Source organism: Equus caballus, chromosome 1 (assembly GCF_041296265.1).
Source record: "Equus caballus isolate H_3958 breed thoroughbred chromosome 1, TB-T2T, whole genome shotgun sequence".
NCBI classification, from domain to species: Eukaryota; Metazoa; Chordata; class Mammalia; order Perissodactyla; family Equidae; genus Equus; species Equus caballus.
Window position 1 is genome coordinate 171,251,902 of NC_091684.1, and position 18,359 is coordinate 171,270,260.

Here is an 18,359-nt window from a genome sequence, read left to right on the forward strand (position 1 = left end):
ATCCAAATATTAATCCTGTGGCCCTATCATTACAGATGAATATTACCTCAACGGAATTGTTACCTTAGTATATGCCGATCTCAAGGAATCCATAATTCTAACACCTCAAGACAGGAAAAAAAAAAGGTCCTTCAAATAATTTCAACTCTTATCAATAACTGATCTTAAATATTAATTCCTTACATTTCTCTATCTGCCAACAATATTTTTATTAGGTCTACGATTTCCTGAATTAACCAATCACTGTCCTTACCTCATTTCTAACAGTTCCGCAGAGTGATAAACTTCAAGCCCATTTAAACATACATGTTTAGCCTTAAACTAAAGACAATGCTTTTGATCCCTATTAAAATAGCTACAGGGTGAGGGATTAACAAATGGATAGCTATCTAGAATAAGAATACCTTTATTTTCCATAAAGTCGGTTTCCTAAGGGATTAACTTACCCTGTAATACTGGTTTAAATTGTGCTTAAAAACATTAGGTTTTTTTGAGAATTAACGCAAAGAAAAATAAAATCAAGGAAATATTACACGAGGACCAAAAAAGCCATTTCTTGGATAAGTGAATGTGATACTACTCAGGAACCTATGTAATTTTTATAAACTTAGCAAAAATTTTTAGTAAAGTTTCAGGACCTAGCAAATAGGAGGCACTATAATACGTGCTTTTAAAACCACGTAATTATGCATTTTCGCCAAAGTTTAGATGGTCTGGAAAATTAATGCTAGAATATCCTGAAAGTCAAATTTTACGGTCATCAAGACGTTACATTAATATACATCAATAACAAACGCAATTCTCTTAATTAAATATCTTTCCCAAATACAATTTGGCAATTTCCAGTTACCGCTAGTGGTTGCTGTAACTGGGTTCTTGTAAAGATTTCAAACAGTAATAGTACTTTTAGTACCTAGTATTCCAATAGCTAGGTAAAACCACTGGACTAACCTAGTGGTCAAATTCCTTACTATTTCCACTGATTTGACATGACCCTGGCAATCAACACTCTTACGCCTCAGTTTCTGTCTGAGAAAGATAGTAATACCTACCTCAAGCAAAGCTCCACTAACTTAAATATTTCAAGTGATTTGTAACCTGCAGATAAAAAGTAAGCCAGCTTTAATTATTACTGTTAATATGTAAATGAGATCACAATATTTTTCTTAAACAGAATTGAAAATAACTTTCGAGGTCCATCATCTGCTCAGAGAGAAGTCAAACAAAAAGCAATCAGTAAAAATTCAATCCATTGTTAGAATATTCATTATTCTTACGCCCTGCGGTACGCTCCAGCATTTACAGGCTTGCGGCACGTTATGTACTCGGCAACCCTCCCCCATCCCCCGCCCAATTTTTAAATTTAACAGGAAACAGCGGCACTAGATTAACTCCAACTATATTAATGAGCATCTCGATCTTCCCTTCCACGATCTCTCTTGGAGTCCTCATGGTCGTAGGAAATGAAAGGAAAATAGCCGTTAACACAGAAAGAGAGCGAAAAAGCGCATTTCCCCTGCGGATCACGGCCTAGAGGACACTAGGCTCAATCTACGCAAGGGCTGAGGCCTACAAAACTCTCTCCAGCATAAGACCTAATCCCCCAGCGCAAAGAGAATAAATGGAGGCCTGGTTACTCTACCGAGGGCAGGATTCCCTCGTCTTCTCCCCTGCATCCCCTCGCGCTCCCTGAGGAACCCAACGCCTCGCCTGCTTCCGCCCCCTCCACTTACCAGGAAGGGTGAGGGAGAAGAGATTCGATTCTGAATCTCCCACTCCCGGGTTCTACGTGAAGAAGCCGAGGGCTGCTAGAGGTCGGCAACGCGGCCACAACCGCTTCGTCTCTTCACAAAATGGCCCCCGAGTCTCCTCTGCCGCCGAGGCGAAGGCCTAGGCCCCGCCCCATTCCTGGGGAATCTTCCTATTGGCTGCGACTTTTCTCGCTCCCGCTTCTAATTAGACAGTTCTACCGCTCTTCACGATTCTGTCCAATCACAATCAGTAGTGGGTTAGACTAAGGAAGAGAATTTCCACATGCGTGAGAGAAACTAGTTTGTAACTGGTTACTTTTCCTGTCATTTATCGCCTGAGAAATGCTTATTGGCCACTGTACCTGACGAGGCGCTGGGTGGAAACTCGCCTTTGTATCGCGCACCGCTTCACATCCGGGCATCTGAGGGGTCTGATTGGCGGCCGCGGTGTCCTATCTCTGCTCTGTAGAGCGCCTAGTAGAAGGCCCGCCCAGATCTCGGAATTCCCGCGGCGCGGGGGTGGGGAAGGAGTGCGGTGTTTTGTTAGGCAGCTGTCTCGAAGGATCTGCCCCAGCCCCGGGCTTAGGGAAAGGGAGACGCGCCGAGTGAATCCTCCATCGTGCAGTGTGGATACAGAAAGGAGTTTTCTTGGAGTAGGGTGGGAGCAGTGAAGACGAGGCCATGTGTAGAATACTAACCAGCCCTGCCGTTTTTCCAACTCTAGATCCCTTCTCAGTTCTAGACTTGAATGTCACCTCCCTCATGGACCACTCCACTTCACAGCCTGTCAAGCCCTTCTTTAGAAAACCCATATCTCACCCAAACCAACTGACTTCCTTACTCCTCTCCACTACGAAAAGTAAGGAAAGTCCAAAATGCTGGCCTGGAATACTACAGCGCCCATCCTCTGGCCCAAGTCATCTCTCTAATACCCTACATGCCAACTAAATAGGCTTACTCCTCTGTCTCTCCCCGCTACAAATCTGGTCTCTTAATTCCCTTCATCCTGAAATGGCCTGTCTCCCATCTACTCGTTTGGGTCATCACCTGCTCGGCTCTCTGGTTGTAGTATAGCAGCCCTGCATGCAATGGAATAGGACCAACTCCACTAAGAATGAGGGAGATTTCTGTGCCATTAGGGAAAGCAAGGTGTAAAACACTAGATAACGTGATTCCATCTGTATACATTTTTAAGGGATATATGTATATATAATATATATGTGAATTCAGTTTTATGCATTAGTTTTGAATTAATTCTGAATTCCAGAGAGATTGGCGAGGAAACTGTTACCTGTCCTATGACAAAACTAAAACAATTTAGTAACGACTTTGATGTCCTTTATTCAAGGGAAGACAATCCATGGATTGGGAGAGTACAGGGCCTCACCAGCAGTGGAGCTCTCTTCTCGAGGCCAGGAGCCAGTTTTAGATATCGGTGGAAGCCGCTGGGTGGAAACAGGGCAAGATTGGCTGGGGCTGCATGTCTGTCCTTATTTAGAAAGATCAAGGAACAAGGAAATAAGTACAGTATAGAGCCCACAGTTAGCTTGGCGTTTGGGGATTGGCTGACGATGTAGTGTGTTTCTGGTCAAGCAGAGCGTTTACAAGCACACGAAAATTTGGCTTGCTGACATGACACACCCAGCAGGAGAGACTCCATCTTGGGCCTAGAAATTTGTTTCAACATAACGTTTGGGGAGTGAACCTGCTACCTTTTTCAGTAGTATGCCTTTCTATACTGTTCGAATTTTTTGCCATATACATGATTTGGTTTAAGCTAATTTAAAAAGCAAAAACGAAAAGCATGTAAGAAAAAATATACTACAATGTTAATAATGGGTCTCTCCTGGTGGGAGAATTGTGTGTGCTCCCCCCCACCACTTCCTTGTGCTTTTCTGTATTTTCCAAACTCAACTTTGAACAAGAAATCAGAAGGAATACATTCTCCAAATGCTTAAAGCCTCAGCTCATTTGCCACATTACAATTTATTTAAAACTATTTCATAGCACTGTGATTAATTGTACACTCATCTCCTCTCCTGGATGGTGTTTTTTTTTTTTTATTCTCCCCAAAGTCCCCCAGTACATGGTTGTATTTTCTACTTGTGAGTGCCTCCGGCTGTGCCATGTGGGACGCTGCCCCAGCGTGGCATGATGAGCAGTGCTGTGTCCACACCAAGGATCCGAACTGGGGAAACCCTGGGCCACTGAAGCGGAACAGGCGAACTTAACCACTCTGCCATGGGGCCGGCCCAATGGTAAGTTTTTTGGTGGCAGAGTTTAATTCTTCTTATTCCTCTCTGTATTCCCCTTGCTTTTTACATATCACAGGACCTTAAACAAAGAGTGTTTTAAATTTATATTAAATTAATTAATCATTAACTTTTATTTGTCGGGGGAAATTACTATTTTCCCAGGACAACAGGTAGACTGTCCTTTCTTTATGATATATTTTATATAGCACTTACTCAGAGGGACCCAGAGACTGTGAGGCTTGGTAGACATGTAATTCTTGACGTCAGTAAACACAAATAAACACTAACATGTTTTATTATTCATTGTTCTCATAGAATAAAAATGTCTATAAAATGTTAATGAAAACTACTTATTTTCATTTTACCAGAAATCAGTTTTACTGCATGATCATTGTCATGAACTACTTATTAACTAGCACTGTATTTGGTGCAAGAGAAGTCCTTAAGAGACAGCATTTATGTTTTCAAGGAGTTCACTCTTATGCTAGGTGGGGTGAAAATGGAGTATACATGAAGAATTAACTAGTCCTCTGTCAGGTAACTCAAAGTTTACTAAGGATGAGAAAACAAGTACAAAAATAGCATAATGCAAGGCAGAATGCTAAGCACCATGTTGATGACAGACATTCATGACTGTCTAGTTTTTAGGCTCTATAAACCTAGGCTGGCGAGCTGGAGAGTAGGAAGTTCCCTTGATCTCTTCTGCTTACTCTAAACACCTTTACAGTTTCAAAGGTGAATGCTTCTATTGGATGGCTGTGTATAGTAGAAAGAAAGCCATTAGCCAGACTCCAGTAGTGGAGGGAGAGTGGAGGAAGAGATAAGGAAACAGAGAAGCAGTAACTCCTTATGTTGGGCTAAAGAGAAAACACAACAAAAGTGAACTTTTGTTTTTAGTTCAAGAAGTAATTCTCTTCAAAGAAGGTGTTATGTGGCTTGGAGGTATTACCAGAATAATGTACCCCCTGCAACTTCTCTTCCAGTTCCAAGCCACCTATCAAGAAGAAGAAAGGAAAAGCAGTAACAGCTATGAAATGCCATGCTTTTTACCTGTTAGCTGAATATTGTCCTCGGTATCTATCATCCTACATATCCTCAGCGATCTACCTTATCCCATTTAACAAATCAAATAGGACTTAGCTAGTGCAACCATCATTGCCTCTCTTCCTCTGCATCCTCCATCATCCGGGGATGTCATAAGCATCTTCCGCTGGAAAGCAAGGAGGTGATCTCTGATGAATCCAGACAAAGCACTTAATTGAAACTTCACAGAGCTCTCTAATTTACCCAACACTATTTATACTTCTTTATGCTAATTTGGAGACCTTTCTGACTGCAACCTATCTTCTACAGACAACCATATTCTACCTAGAAGATAATGTTATACAGATATCACACAACTCTTTCAAGACCATTACTCTTTTACTGCGTCCTGTTTCTCCCACATCGAGTCTGTCCCCAAGCTGATTCTGCAAACTGCTGTCATGGTAATCATCTGAAAGCATTCACTTTTACTGTGTGACTCCCACACTAAAATCCTATAATAGCTCTCTATTCCAGTCCTGTGTTTTCATTGTTTCATTCACAGCTCTTCCCTGACTGGGTCCTTGTTACCTATCAATGTTATCCCCTCCACAAGACCCTATGCCTAGGCAGCCCCCGCTGTCCCCACTCCAACAGGCCGCATTGCTTTTCCCTTTCCCCATAGTCCAACCATTCTTTAAAACCCAACTCAAGTCCCAATTAATTCTTTTAAAGAATATATGATGATTCATTCAACTGCTGTTTCAATCAACCAATACTTTAGTGGGTTATTTTTTAACTTGAACCGTTTTATATGCCCAAGGCGTTGACCTAAACATCACAAAACGAGATATAACATAGTTCCAATTCTTAAGCTTTGCACCCTTTCTCAAACTCATTTCGTAGTCATTGTTTACCCTGTAACAAGATAGTACTGTTTTGTTCTGTAATCCTTTTATTTATGGACCCCATTTTGTACTTGGTGTGTGTGTGAATCACAATATTTAATAGGTTGATTGTTTTGGTTTTTTTTTTTAAGATTTTATTTTTCCTTTTTCTCCCAAAGCCGCCTGGTATGTAGTTGTGTATTTTTAGTTGTGGGTCCTTCTAGTTGTGGCATGTGGGACACCGCCTCAGCATGGCTTGATGAGCAGTGCCCTGTCCGCGCCCAGGGTTTGAACCAGCGAAACCCTGGGCCTCTGAAGCAGAGCGCGCTAAGTTAACCACTTGGCCTCGGGGTCGGCCCACAACAGGTTGATTGTTTGACTAGTTATCTGACATAGCATTTCATTATACCCATTTCTGTTTTCATTCCAAAAGCCTTTGGCAATGGGTAAAATCATGCTAGGGGAATTTGGAATATAGAGTCCAGAGAATAGATTAATGATAATCTGACTTCTAGAGTACAGATTCTACAAAAATGATTTTACACACTGCTAGTAAAATTGTTGGTCACTTTGGATAATACACACCTTCTCAAGGCTTCCAGTGGTTTCTTTCCTCTCTTATTATTTTAAAGTTTTCCAAATAGAAATATCCTACTTGCTTTTTTCTGATGATATGTGATTATTGTAAAAACTTGAAATACAGAAAAAGTAAAAATCTCTATGTGATCCATCCTCCAAAAACATCCATTCTTAACTATTTGGTATAGCTGTTTAAAGATTTTTTAAAGATGTATATATGGATTTATTTTTACCTAAGTATTATAATCTGTAATCGGGGACTTTTAAAATTTTATTTTAGTAACCATAACCCTGAGCTTAAAAATTAAAAAATAAAAAAAGAAGCAAAAGATCTTTATCCACAAAGCTTGGAAAAACTAGAGAGATAAAAGAAATTCTGAATTATGACATCTATTTGGTGGTTTGGGGGTTGAGTAGTGTTTGATTTTAAGTGTTACTGGCTATCCTCATATTAATAATAATAAAAATAATAGATAAGTTTTATTGAGCAGATACCATGTGTCAAGCACTTTTCTAAGTGTTTTACATGAATTAGTTCATTTGGTAATTTTATTATCCTCATTTTAAAGGTGAGGAAACTAAAACACAGAGAAGTTAAGTAATTTGCCTAAGGTAGCACAGCTAGTTTTTGGTGGAGCTAAAATACTCATGCTAGGAAGTCTGATTCTAGAATGTGTGCATATAACCATTACAAATTTTAACAATATAAGATTTGCAAAGGTGGAAAAATCCTACTCATTTATTCAACAAATATTTGTGAAGCATATGCTATATAATAAGCATTGTGCCAAGTTTTGTGCCGGGTCACAAGAACATAGTAAACAGAATAGACATGGCCCCTGACTTTCAGAACAGAGTCAAATATTAAATAAATATTACTTGATTAATTGCTTATAATAAGTTGTATTAAGTACTACTACAGCTAAGTACAGATGCTATGGAACCTATAAAATATAGGCCTCTAGGCCCTTCCAGGACATATTGTGAAAATAAATGACTTAATTAGAAAGACTTCCTGTTTCTTTCTTGTTTCCTCAGTTTCTTTTTTCTCCTTCCTACTAAGTGATTTTTATACATCTTTTCCTTTGTCTTCTTTGCTCCGGTTCTAATTTTCATCCCAGCAATGACCTAAATTTGGTTTCTTGTGGGTTAAGCCTTCTTTAACACACTTGCCATCTGTTCTCCTTCTGGCTCTTGCACAAGATTTTATCCTCTGTGATTTTTCATTAGGCTAATCTTTGTACAGCTTACAAAATGCTTTTCAGTTGACAAGTTTTACATTTCATAATTAGTGATTATTTTACTGTAATGGTAGAAATTGACCTTTTGAGCATACATCTAAATGTTAAAAACGTACTATATGAACTGGCCCAGATCGTTTCAAATATGAAATTATATCTCACGAAGTAATTATCCTTCACATGACTGACCCTTATAGTAGTTACTTCTTATCCGAGGGGCATAGATTCCAGGACCCACAGTGGCTGCCTGAAACCTCAGATAGTCCTGAACCCTGTATATACTATGTTTTTTCCTAACAGGCTAATAAGCAGGTGGTGTATACAGCATGGATACACTAGACAAAGGGATGATTCACGACCCAGGCAGGACACAGCGGAACTTCGTGAGATTTCATCACACTACTTAGAATGGTGCATAACTTAAAACTTATGAATCATTTATTTCTGGAACTCTCCATGTAATATTTTTCGACTATGATTGACCACAGGTAGCTGAAACTGCGGAAAGTGAAACCACAGATTAAGGGGGGACTATAGTATAAAATTTACTCAGGGACTTTTTCAAATACAGTTTTGGAGACTTCTCTTAATGTCTGAGGAACATTTCCAAGAGAATGACTCTTATCTTTTATTACTACCTATTCCACAACTTTATCCCCAGAATACTGCCTCTTGTCATCTCAATTTATATTCAGATACCTAAAACCGCAGAACATACTCCCTTGTTTTCTTCCTTATTGTCCAAAGAACCTTGACTACCATTCCCTTCTGGGGAATGGTGAAAAGAGAGTAGTAGGGGGTCAAACAATGGTAAATTCAGGGAATGTGAAGAAATGCTGAATTAGGGACAACATCGCAAAGAAAGATAGCACGAATTTGAATTGGCAGATTCGAGCAATGGGAGAGAGATCAGTAAAAGCCCTTCCCCTTTATGTGAGTTCTGAGAAGCAAAAGAAAGCCTTATTAAGCTTATGTGAGTAAAGTTTTCAATAACTGAATCAAGTATCAGTTTTCAAATGTAAATTTAAAGTAAATAAAATTGGTAGACGAAAGTGTCCCAATTTTATTTAAACTGATTTATGGTGATGGTTGCACTAATCAGTGACGTTACTAAAATCATTGTATTTTACACCTGAAATGGGCATGTGTAAAATATACCTCAATAAAGCTGTTTTTTAAAAACTGCAAGGAAAGAAAAGGAAATAACATTAAAAATTCAGTCCCTTAGTCTCACTAGCTACATTTCAGGTGTCTAATAACCACATGTGGCCAGTGGATACCGTTTTGGACAGCATAGGTCTGGTACATAAAGCTTTTTCATGCTGTTAAAAAATTCTTTCTAAAATCTGTTTCAAAATACTTATGCTTACAGCAAACATATATAACAACCAAAATAGAAAACATACAAAAAACTTAGTATCCTTGACACATCAGGGACTCTTTTTTTTTTTTTTTAAGATTTTTAATTTTTCCTTTCTCTCCCCAAAGCCCCCCAGTACATAGTTGTGTATTCTTAGTTGTAAGTCCTTCTAGTTGTGGGATGTGGGACACTGCCTCAGCATGGCTCGATGAGCGGTGCCATGTCCATGCCCAGGATTTGAACCAGGGAAACCCTGGGCCACTGCAGTGGAGCTTGAGAACTCTAACCACTCAGCAACGTGGCCAGCCCCTCTTTTTTTTTTTTAATTTCAAGTGTACATTGTAATATATTTCGAATTCTGTGTAGGTTACATCATGTTCACCACCCAAAGACTAATTACCGTCCGTCACCACACACATGTGCCTAATCACCTCTTTTGCCCTCCTCCCTGCCCCCTTCCCCTCTGGTAATCACTAATCCAGTCTCTGTCTGTATGTATTTGTTTGTCATTGTTTTTATCGTCTACTTATGAGTGAGATCATACGGTATTTGACTTTCTCCCTCTGACATTTCACTTAGCATAATACCCTCCAGGTCCATCTATATTGTCACAAATGGCCAGATTTCATCATTTCTTTATTCTTTGTTATTTTAAAGATTGGCATAACTAACAACTGTTGCCAATCTTTCTTTGTCTTCTGCTTTTTCTCCCCAAATCCCCCCAGTATACAGTTGTATATTTTAATTGTGGGTCCTTCTGGTTGTGGCATGTCGGACACTGCCTCAGCGTGGCCTGACGAGCGGTGCCATGTCCGCGTCCACGATTCGAACTGGCGAAACCCTGGGCCAGTGCAGCAGAGCGCGTGAACTCAGCCACTCAGCCACGGGGCTGGCCCCAGATTTCATCATTTCTCATGGCTGAGTAGTATTCCATTGTGTATATATGGCACATCTTCTTTATCCATTTGTCCCTTGATAGGCACCTACGTTGCTTGCATGCCTTGGCTATTGTGAATAATGCTGCAATGAACATAGGGGTGCATGTATCTTTGTGTATTTGTGTTTTCAAATTCTTTGGATAAATACCCAGCAGTGGAATAGCTGGATCATATGGTAGATCTATTCTTAATTTTCTGAGGAATCTCCCTACTGTTTTCCATAGTGGCTGCACCAGTTTGCACTCTCGCCAGCAGCGTATGAGGGTTGCCTTCTCTCCACATCCTCTCCAACACTTATTGTTTCCTGTCTTGTTAATTATAGCCTTTCTGATGGGAGTGAGGTGACACATTGTAGTTTTGATTTGCATTTCCCTGATAGTTAATGATGTTCAACATCTTTTCATGTTCCTGTTGGCCATCTGTATATCTTCTTTGGAGAAATCTCTGTTCAGATCTTTTTGCCCATTTTTTACTTGGCTTGTTAGTTTTTTTCTAGTTGAGATGTCTGAGTTCTTAGTATATGTTGGATATTAACCCCTTATCTGATATATGGTTTGCAAATACCTTCTCCCAATTGTTAGATTGTCTTTTCGTTTTGTTGATGGTTTCCTTTGCTGTGCAGAAGCTTTCTAGTTTGATGTAGTCCCATTTGTTTGTTTTTTCTATTGTTTCCCTTGCCCAGTCAGACATGGCATTTGAAAAAACGCAGCTAAGACCAATGTCGAAGAGCATACTGCCTATGTTTTCTTCTAGAAGTTTAATGGTTTCAGATCTTACATTCAAGCCTTTAATCCATTTTGAGGGGTTTTTTTTGTGCATGGTGTAAGATAATGGTCTACTTTCTTTTGCATGCGGCTATCCAGTTTTCCCAACACCGTGCACTGAAGCGACTTTCCTTTCTCCATTGTATGTTCTTGGCTCCCTTGCTGAGAATTAGTTGTCCGTATCAGGGACTCCTGATGTGAGTTGGATTTTGTTTTTTAACAATTGAATTTTGTTGAATTTTGTTTTTTAACAATACTTACTACTGAACTGTCCATTTAAAGATGGTTAAAATAGGGGGCCAGCTTAGTGTCACAGTGGTTACATTCACGCACTCTACTTTGGTGCCCTGTGGTTAATGGGGCTTGGATCCTGGGCATGGACCTACATACCACTCATCAAGCCATGCTGTGTTAATGTTCCAAATACAAAATAGAGAAAGATTGGCACAATGTTAGCTCATGGACAATCTTCCTCACCAAAACGAAATAAAACAAAAGGGTTAAAATAGTAAATTTTATGTGTATTTTACCACAATTTTTAATTTTTTTGAAAGATTTTATTTTTTTCCTTTTTCTCCCCAAAGCCCCCCAGTACATAGTTGTATTTTCTTCTTTGTGGGTCCTTCTAGTTGTGGCATATGGGACGCTGCCTCAGCGTGGTCTGATGAGCAGTGCCATGTCTGCGCCCAGGATTCGAACCAACGAAACACTGGGCTGCCTGCAGTGGAGTGCGTGAACTTAACCACTCAGCCACGGGGCCAGCCCCCACAATTTTTAATTTTTTTAAAACAAATTTTCAAAAATAAAACAAATGATCCTATTTTTTATCTCACATAGTATGTATGCTTTTATGCATACACAAACCAAAATACCAGCAGTAGCTATGTCTGGATGATAGGATTACTAATCCATTTCATTTTCTTCTGTTTATTTTTCTATTCATGTCTATCATGAGCATGTATTACTTTTGTAATCATAAAAATGTTATAATATCTTCAACTCCATTTTTATTGCTCACTTTTTCAATTGAGGTAACATTGTTTTATAATATTGTATAAATTTCAGGTGTACAGCATTATATTTCAACTTCTGTATAGACTGCATCATGTTCACCACCAAAAGTCTAGTTGCCATCTGTCACGGTACATGTGTGCTCCTTTACCCCTTTGACACTCCTCCTACCCCTATCCCCTTTGGTGACTCCCCATCTGTTCTCCATATCTATGTGCTTGTTTGTTTATTTATCTTCTACATATGAGTGAAATCATATAGCATTTGTCTTTCTCCATCTGACTTATTTTGCTTAGCATAATACCCTCAAGGTCCATTCGTGTTGTCACAAATGACAAGATTGCATCTTTTGTTTTTTTGAGTAGTATTCCATTGTGTATACACATCACATCTTCTTTATCTGTTCATCCATCCATGGGCACTTAGGTTGTTTCCAAGTCTTGGCTATTGTGAATAATGTTGCAGTGAACACAGAGGTGCATATATCTTTTCAAATTAGTGTTTTCCTGTTCTTTGGATAAATACCCAGAAGTGGAATAGCTGGATCATTTGGTAGTTCTATTTTTTATTTTTTTTAGGAATCTCTGTATGATTTTCCATACTGGCTGCACCAATTTACATTCCCGCCAGCAGTGTACAAGGACTCCCTTTTCTCCACATCCTCTCCAATACTTATTTCTTGTCTTTTTAATAATAGCCATTCTGATGGGTGTGAGGTGGTATCTCATTGTGGTTTTGATTTGCATTTCCCTAATAATTAGTGATGTTGAACATCTTTTCATGTGCCTGTTGGCCATCTGCATATCTTCTTTGGATTAATGTCTATTCAGATCCTCTGCCCATTTTTTAATCAAGTTGCCTGTTTTTTGCTGTTGAGTTGTGTGAGTTCTTTGTAGCTTTTGGAAATTAACCCCTTTTTGGATACATGATTTGCAAATATCTTTTCCCAATTGGTAGGTTGTCTTTTTGTTTTGTTGGTGGTTTTCTTTGCCATGCAGAAGCTTTTTATTTTGATGTAGTCCTATTTTTTTATTTTTTCTTTCCCTTGCCTAAGGAGACACATTCAAAAAGATATCGCTAAATTATTCACAATAGCCAAGATGTGGAAGCAACCCAAGTGCCCATCAACTGATAATTGGATAAAGAAGATATATATATATTTATATATACACCATGGAATACTATTCAGCCATAAAAAAGTTGAAATCATCCCATTTGCAACAACATGAATGGACCTGGAGGGTACTAAATTAAGTGCAATAAGCCAGACACAGAAAGACAAACACCATATGATTTCAGTCATATGTGAAAGATAAACAAACATACTGACAAACAGGGAAGGGGGTTGGAGGGTGGGTACAGGAGGTGAAGGGGAGCACTTATATGGTCATGGACAAGTAATAATGTACAACTAAAATTTCACAATGATGTAAAAACTATTATGAACTCAATAAAAAATATATATAACACCGAAAACAAAAAGAAGATACTGCTAAGACCAATGTCAAAGAGCATATTGCCTGTGTTTTCTTCTAGGAGTTTTGTCATTTCAGGTCTTACATTCAAGTCTTTAATCCATTTTGAGTTAATTTTTGTGTATGGTGTTAGATTATGGTCTACTTTCACTCTTTTGCATGTGGCTGTCCAGTTTTCCCAACACCATTTATTGGAGAGACTTTCCTTTCTCTGTTGTGTGTTCTTGTCTCCTTTGTTGAAAGGTAGCTGTTCATAGATATGTAGGCTTATTTCTGGGCTCTCAATTCTGTTGCATTGATCTGTGTGTCTGTTTTTCTGCCAGTATCATGCTGTTTTGATTACTAGAGCTTTGTAGTATATTTTGAAATCAGGGCGTGTAATGCCTTTGTTCTTTTTTCTCAGGATTGTTTTGACTCCCACTCCTTCTTGATGACTGAAATTCCTTTAACATGAAACAAGGCCTTACATTTCACATTTCGTAGAGCATTAAGCCTAGTGAAAAAAGAACAAATGGTTTAAATTCTCTCTCAGATGTAATGAGAATGCCAAGGGGGAAAAAACGAGGTAACTGGTTGCCTAAAAGGGGCAGGAGGAAGTGTTTAAAAAATCAAAAATTCAGAAAAGAGAGAGGAAGATCACCAAACACAAACTTAGCCTACTTCAAAATTTTGCCCAGCACTATCTCTGGTTAGATCATACAAAAGAAGGAGAGAAGACTCAAGATTCATTGTGAAATAGATTGGCAAGAAGCAATCTTGAGTGCAGGAAAGGGCAGTTTTTATAACTCTCTCACTTAGATATGGGAAAATATTCTGTTGGATTTTCCTATTTTCACTGGGAAATTTATGTATTCTGGATAATTTCTATACTTCCTAATTGTCTCTTCCTTTTTGTTTTATTTTATTATTTTGTAGGATATAAGGGAAGTCACACAGGGCCCATTAAACATGTGCTCGCCCTCCTGGGAGCTCCCTGCACTTCATGGCAGTAACCAGAAAGGGAACTTTCCCAATGCACACACCGAGTATGCAAAAAAGAGAGGATTTCACATAACAATTGAGACCATATTCCACTTAATATAAAGTTTGAATGCAATGACCAGCCATGCAGAATTTTTTTTTCTCCCAGTTTTTTTTTTTTATTGAGTTATTGATAGGTTACGATCTTGTGAAATTTCAATTGTACATTAATGTTTGTCAGTCATGTTGTAGGTGCACCACTTCACCCTTTGTGCCTACCCCCCACCCCACCTTTCCCCTGGTATCCACTAAACTGTTCTTGGTCCATAGTTTTAAATTCCTCATATGAGTGGAGTCATACACAGATTATCTTTCTCTTGCTGGCTTGTTTCACTTAACATAATTCTTTCAAGGTCCATCCATGTTATTGCAAATGGAATGATTTTGTTCTGTTTTGCAGCTGAGTAGTATTCCATTGTATATATGTACCACATCTTCTTTATCCATTCGTCTGTTGATGGGCACTTAGGTTGCTTCCACGTCTTGGCTATTGTAAACAGTGCTGCAATAAACATTGGGGTGCACAGGACTTTTGGGATTGCTGACTTCAGGCTCTTTGGATAAATACCCAGTAGTGGGATGGCTGGATCGTATGGTAGTTCTATTTTTAGTTTTTTGAGGAATCTCCATACTGTTTTCCATAGTGGCTGCACCAGTTTGCATTCCCACCAGCAGTGTATGAGGGTTCCTTTTTCTCCACAACCTCTCCAACATTTGTTGCTATTAGTTTTAGATATTTTTGTCATTCTAACGGGTGTAAGGTGATATCTTAGTGTAGTTTTGATTTGCATTTCCCTGATGATCAGCGATGATGAGCATCTTTTCATGTGCCTATTGGCCATCCGTATATCTTCTTTGGAGAAATGTCTGTTCATGTCTCCAGCCCATTTTTTGATTGGGTTGTTTGATGTTTTGTGATTGAGTTGCGAGAGTTCTTTATATATTAAGGATATTAAGCCTTTGTCAGATATATGACTTGCAAATATTTTTTCCCAGTTAGTGGGTTGTTTTTTTGTTTCAATCCTGTTTTCATTTGCCTTGAAAAAGCTCTTTAATCTGATGAAGTCCCATTTGTTTATTCTTTCTATTGTTTCCCTTCTCTGAGAAGGCATGGTGTCCGAAAAGATCCTTTTAATACTGATGTCAAAGTGTGTACTGCCTACGTTTTCTTTCAGAAGCCTTATGGTTTCAGGTCTCACCTTTAGGTCTTTAATCCATTTTGAGTTTATTTTGGTGAATGGTGAAAAAGAATGGTCAATTTTCATTCTTTTACATGTGGCTTTCCAGTTTTCCCAGCACCATTTGTTGAAAAGACTTTCTTTTCTCCATTGTATGCCCTCAGCTCCTTTGTCAAAGATAAGCTGTCCATAGATGTGTGGTTTTATTTCTGGGCTTTCAATTTTGTTCCATTGATCTGTGTGCACCTGTTTTTGTACCAGTACCATGCTGTTTTGATTACTGTAGCTTTGTAGTATGTTTTGAAGTCAGGGATTGTGATGCCTCCCGTTTTGTTCTTTTTTCTCAGGATTGCTTTAGCAATTCGGGGTCTTTTGTTGCCCCATATGAATTTTAGGATTCTTCAGCCATGCAGAATTTTTAAGAATATCTAATTTTCAAATGTCAAGTTCTGTTGTTGCGTAATTACATCCCAGTGTTTCATTGGAAACTGTGGTCACACTGAAATGGGAGATATACATTCTTTTACTTGAGAGGGTTCTGGCACATGTGGATTGAGCAGGCACGTTGATCCTCCCGATGGAGCAGAGTTTGTTCTCTTCAGAGAGATCTCAGGGATCCAGAGAATCTACCACTGTTGTTGCCCTTCAGAAAGAGATTTAAAGATCATTCTCCCAATACCAACAAGTTTCTATTAATCTCAAATCAAATAAATATGTTTTCAGCTTTAGTTTTAGTTGAGAAATTGCTATGTTAAGGAATCTTTTAGCTGCTCTTTCTTCAACTAAAACATGCATAGAGAAAAAGCACAGCCTTCCAGCTCTGATCCACAAAGAGTTAATATCTTAAGAGCTAAACAGAGCTGTATTAACTCCTCTCTTAACAAACCAAGAGGACAAGAGGATTCTAGAGGACTAGAGGACATCAGAACAGTCAGAGAAAAGAATTAGAGCAATTTGGAGGAAGCAAGAACTGTAAGTTTATATCTAATACATATTTATAGTCTCTCATTTCTTTCCCTGGGGTGTTTTTGAGAAGAGTGAAGTCATTTTATTTATTTTATATTATACTACCAGTCTCCCAGGCATCCAGGCACAATATCACTAGGTCATCTTTAATCCTGTCTCCCTCTTAACTGCATCCCACATCCAACTACTTGGCAAGTCTTTCGATTCTTCTTCTTCAGTGTCTTCATGATCAATCCCACTCTTCCATTCCCTTGCCACTATCCTTCCTAGTTCAAGGCCAATTGCCTGAACCTTACAATATCCTAACACTCCTTCTCTCTGCCAGGATCTCTAACCCACTAATCCCAAATGAATCTTCCTAAAGGTCTTTCACAGCTCTAACTCTATTGCTCTTGTGCTCAAAATGTGTAATTGTTGCCCATTGTCTGCAGAATGAATAAAACTCTCCTAACCTATATGGAAGATCTTCCAAAATATCCTTCCTTTCACTTAAATTCCCACAACTCTCTTTCTCAAACTCATCATCCCTACCTGCTACTGTCCAAGACCACTCTGCTCTTTGCTCATCTCTGACTCCATTCAAACTGTCCTCTCTGTTCAGAACACGCTGTATCTCCACCTGCTAAATCCCTCCCAGACTCCAGCAACCCTCCCTTCATAAGGCTTTATCTGATTCGTCAAGTAGATGTGAATTTCAGTCTTCCTTTACACTCTCAATTTGCTTCATTCTTTTGTGATTGACTTTTTATATTTTACAGTTAAGAGTGTGCTTTTCTCATTTCTCCTCTTAATTATTCACTTCCTAAGAGCAAGGGCTCTATTTTTCTTCTCCTTGTAGGGAGAAGAAAACGGACACGCAGTAATATTTGTCCAGTTAAGTTCACTCTGAATTCCAGGAGTTCCTATCATCTTTTCTGAGCATTCATGCAACCGATGCTACAATTACAGAGCCTACACTTTCTCCACGGCTTCTGTTTATCTCTGATCTGAGTTTCTTTCTCAATGCTTACATCTCATTTGCTTCTATTTTCTTACATATGATCAGCTCCTCCTGAGTTCTCTCACTCACTGTAAAACTGTTTTCTCCAAGACTCCATTTACAATGTCCCTTCCATCCCCCAGACCTTCAACTCAAAGGAGCCCAACTGCAGCCCCCCTTTTAGGGATTTGGCTATTTATTGGGTCTGTTAAAGTTGGTTCCTTATATAGTGGGAAGACTTGAAATCCCAATCCATATTAAATTCGAAGTAGTTAAAACCACACTTCTTTATTTTGTCACACGGGCCCACTTAATCTGTGAATTTTTAGAAGATGGAAATATTTTTGCAGCATCATCTCCAATGCTCTACTGGAATGCTACTGACATTCCTTTGAGCAGATTTTTCACCTGATTTTCGAAATTTTCTGCTTCCTGCTGTCTCCTATTCAAATCAGTGACAGCGTTATGGCTCTCACTTCATTGTATTCTTGGGGGTTGGGAGAGAATTAATGCAAAACTTTACAAAAATCATTAAAAGCAATTCTAAGAAGGAAAACAATTTCTGCCACAATCCAGTGTGGTAATAATACATCTTCAGAAAAATTATTATACATTTGCAGATACCAGACACTGTGTTAAGCACTATATATACAAAGAAATCCTTAAAGGAGCTTCTCTATGATGTATAAACACTGTAGAGAACTGACTCATGTTAGCCAACACATAAGAAAATTAAATATATCATAATATAAATCATTAACTTATACTGATAAATACAATTTAGAATTATCAATTGGCTAAAGTCTAGTTCAGTGGAAAGAACAAAAACAGCTAGCTTTTAGCTAATATAGAGCCTGTACCAGGTGCCAAGCATTATGCTAAGCTTTTTATAGGCATTATCTCAATTGATTCTCATCATAACCATATGAGGT

At 38.7% G+C, this 18,359-nt stretch overlaps 2 protein-coding genes across 40 annotated transcripts in view; one reads left to right on the forward strand and one right to left on the reverse strand.

The window, feature by feature from the left end:
- The window catches only part of HNRNPC (heterogeneous nuclear ribonucleoprotein C), a 50,533-nt gene extending 48,438 nt beyond the window's left edge, over positions 1-2,095 (reverse strand). For 16 of the 39 annotated variants that reach the window (XM_070240278.1, XM_070240192.1, XM_014733782.3 and 13 more), the window contains exons 1-2: positions 1,734-1,899; positions 1,053-1,098 (exon numbers count right to left, since the gene is read on the reverse strand). The gene's annotated coding sequence lies outside the window, so the exon portion shown is untranslated. Of the gene's footprint in view, positions 1-1,052; positions 1,099-1,733 lie in introns of all 39 variants that reach the window. The other 23 variants (XM_070240269.1, XM_070240210.1, XM_070240183.1 and 20 more) reach the window with 9 other exon arrangements.
- A 183-nt stretch (positions 2,096-2,278) lies between these two features.
- LOC111768548 (X-linked retinitis pigmentosa GTPase regulator-interacting protein 1-like) overlaps positions 2,279-18,359 on the forward strand; it is a 40,554-nt gene continuing 24,473 nt past the window's right edge. Inside the window, exon 1 of the mRNA XM_023621412.2 lies at positions 2,279-4,009. The gene's annotated coding sequence lies outside the window, so the exon portion shown is untranslated. The remainder of the gene's footprint in view (positions 4,010-18,359) is intronic.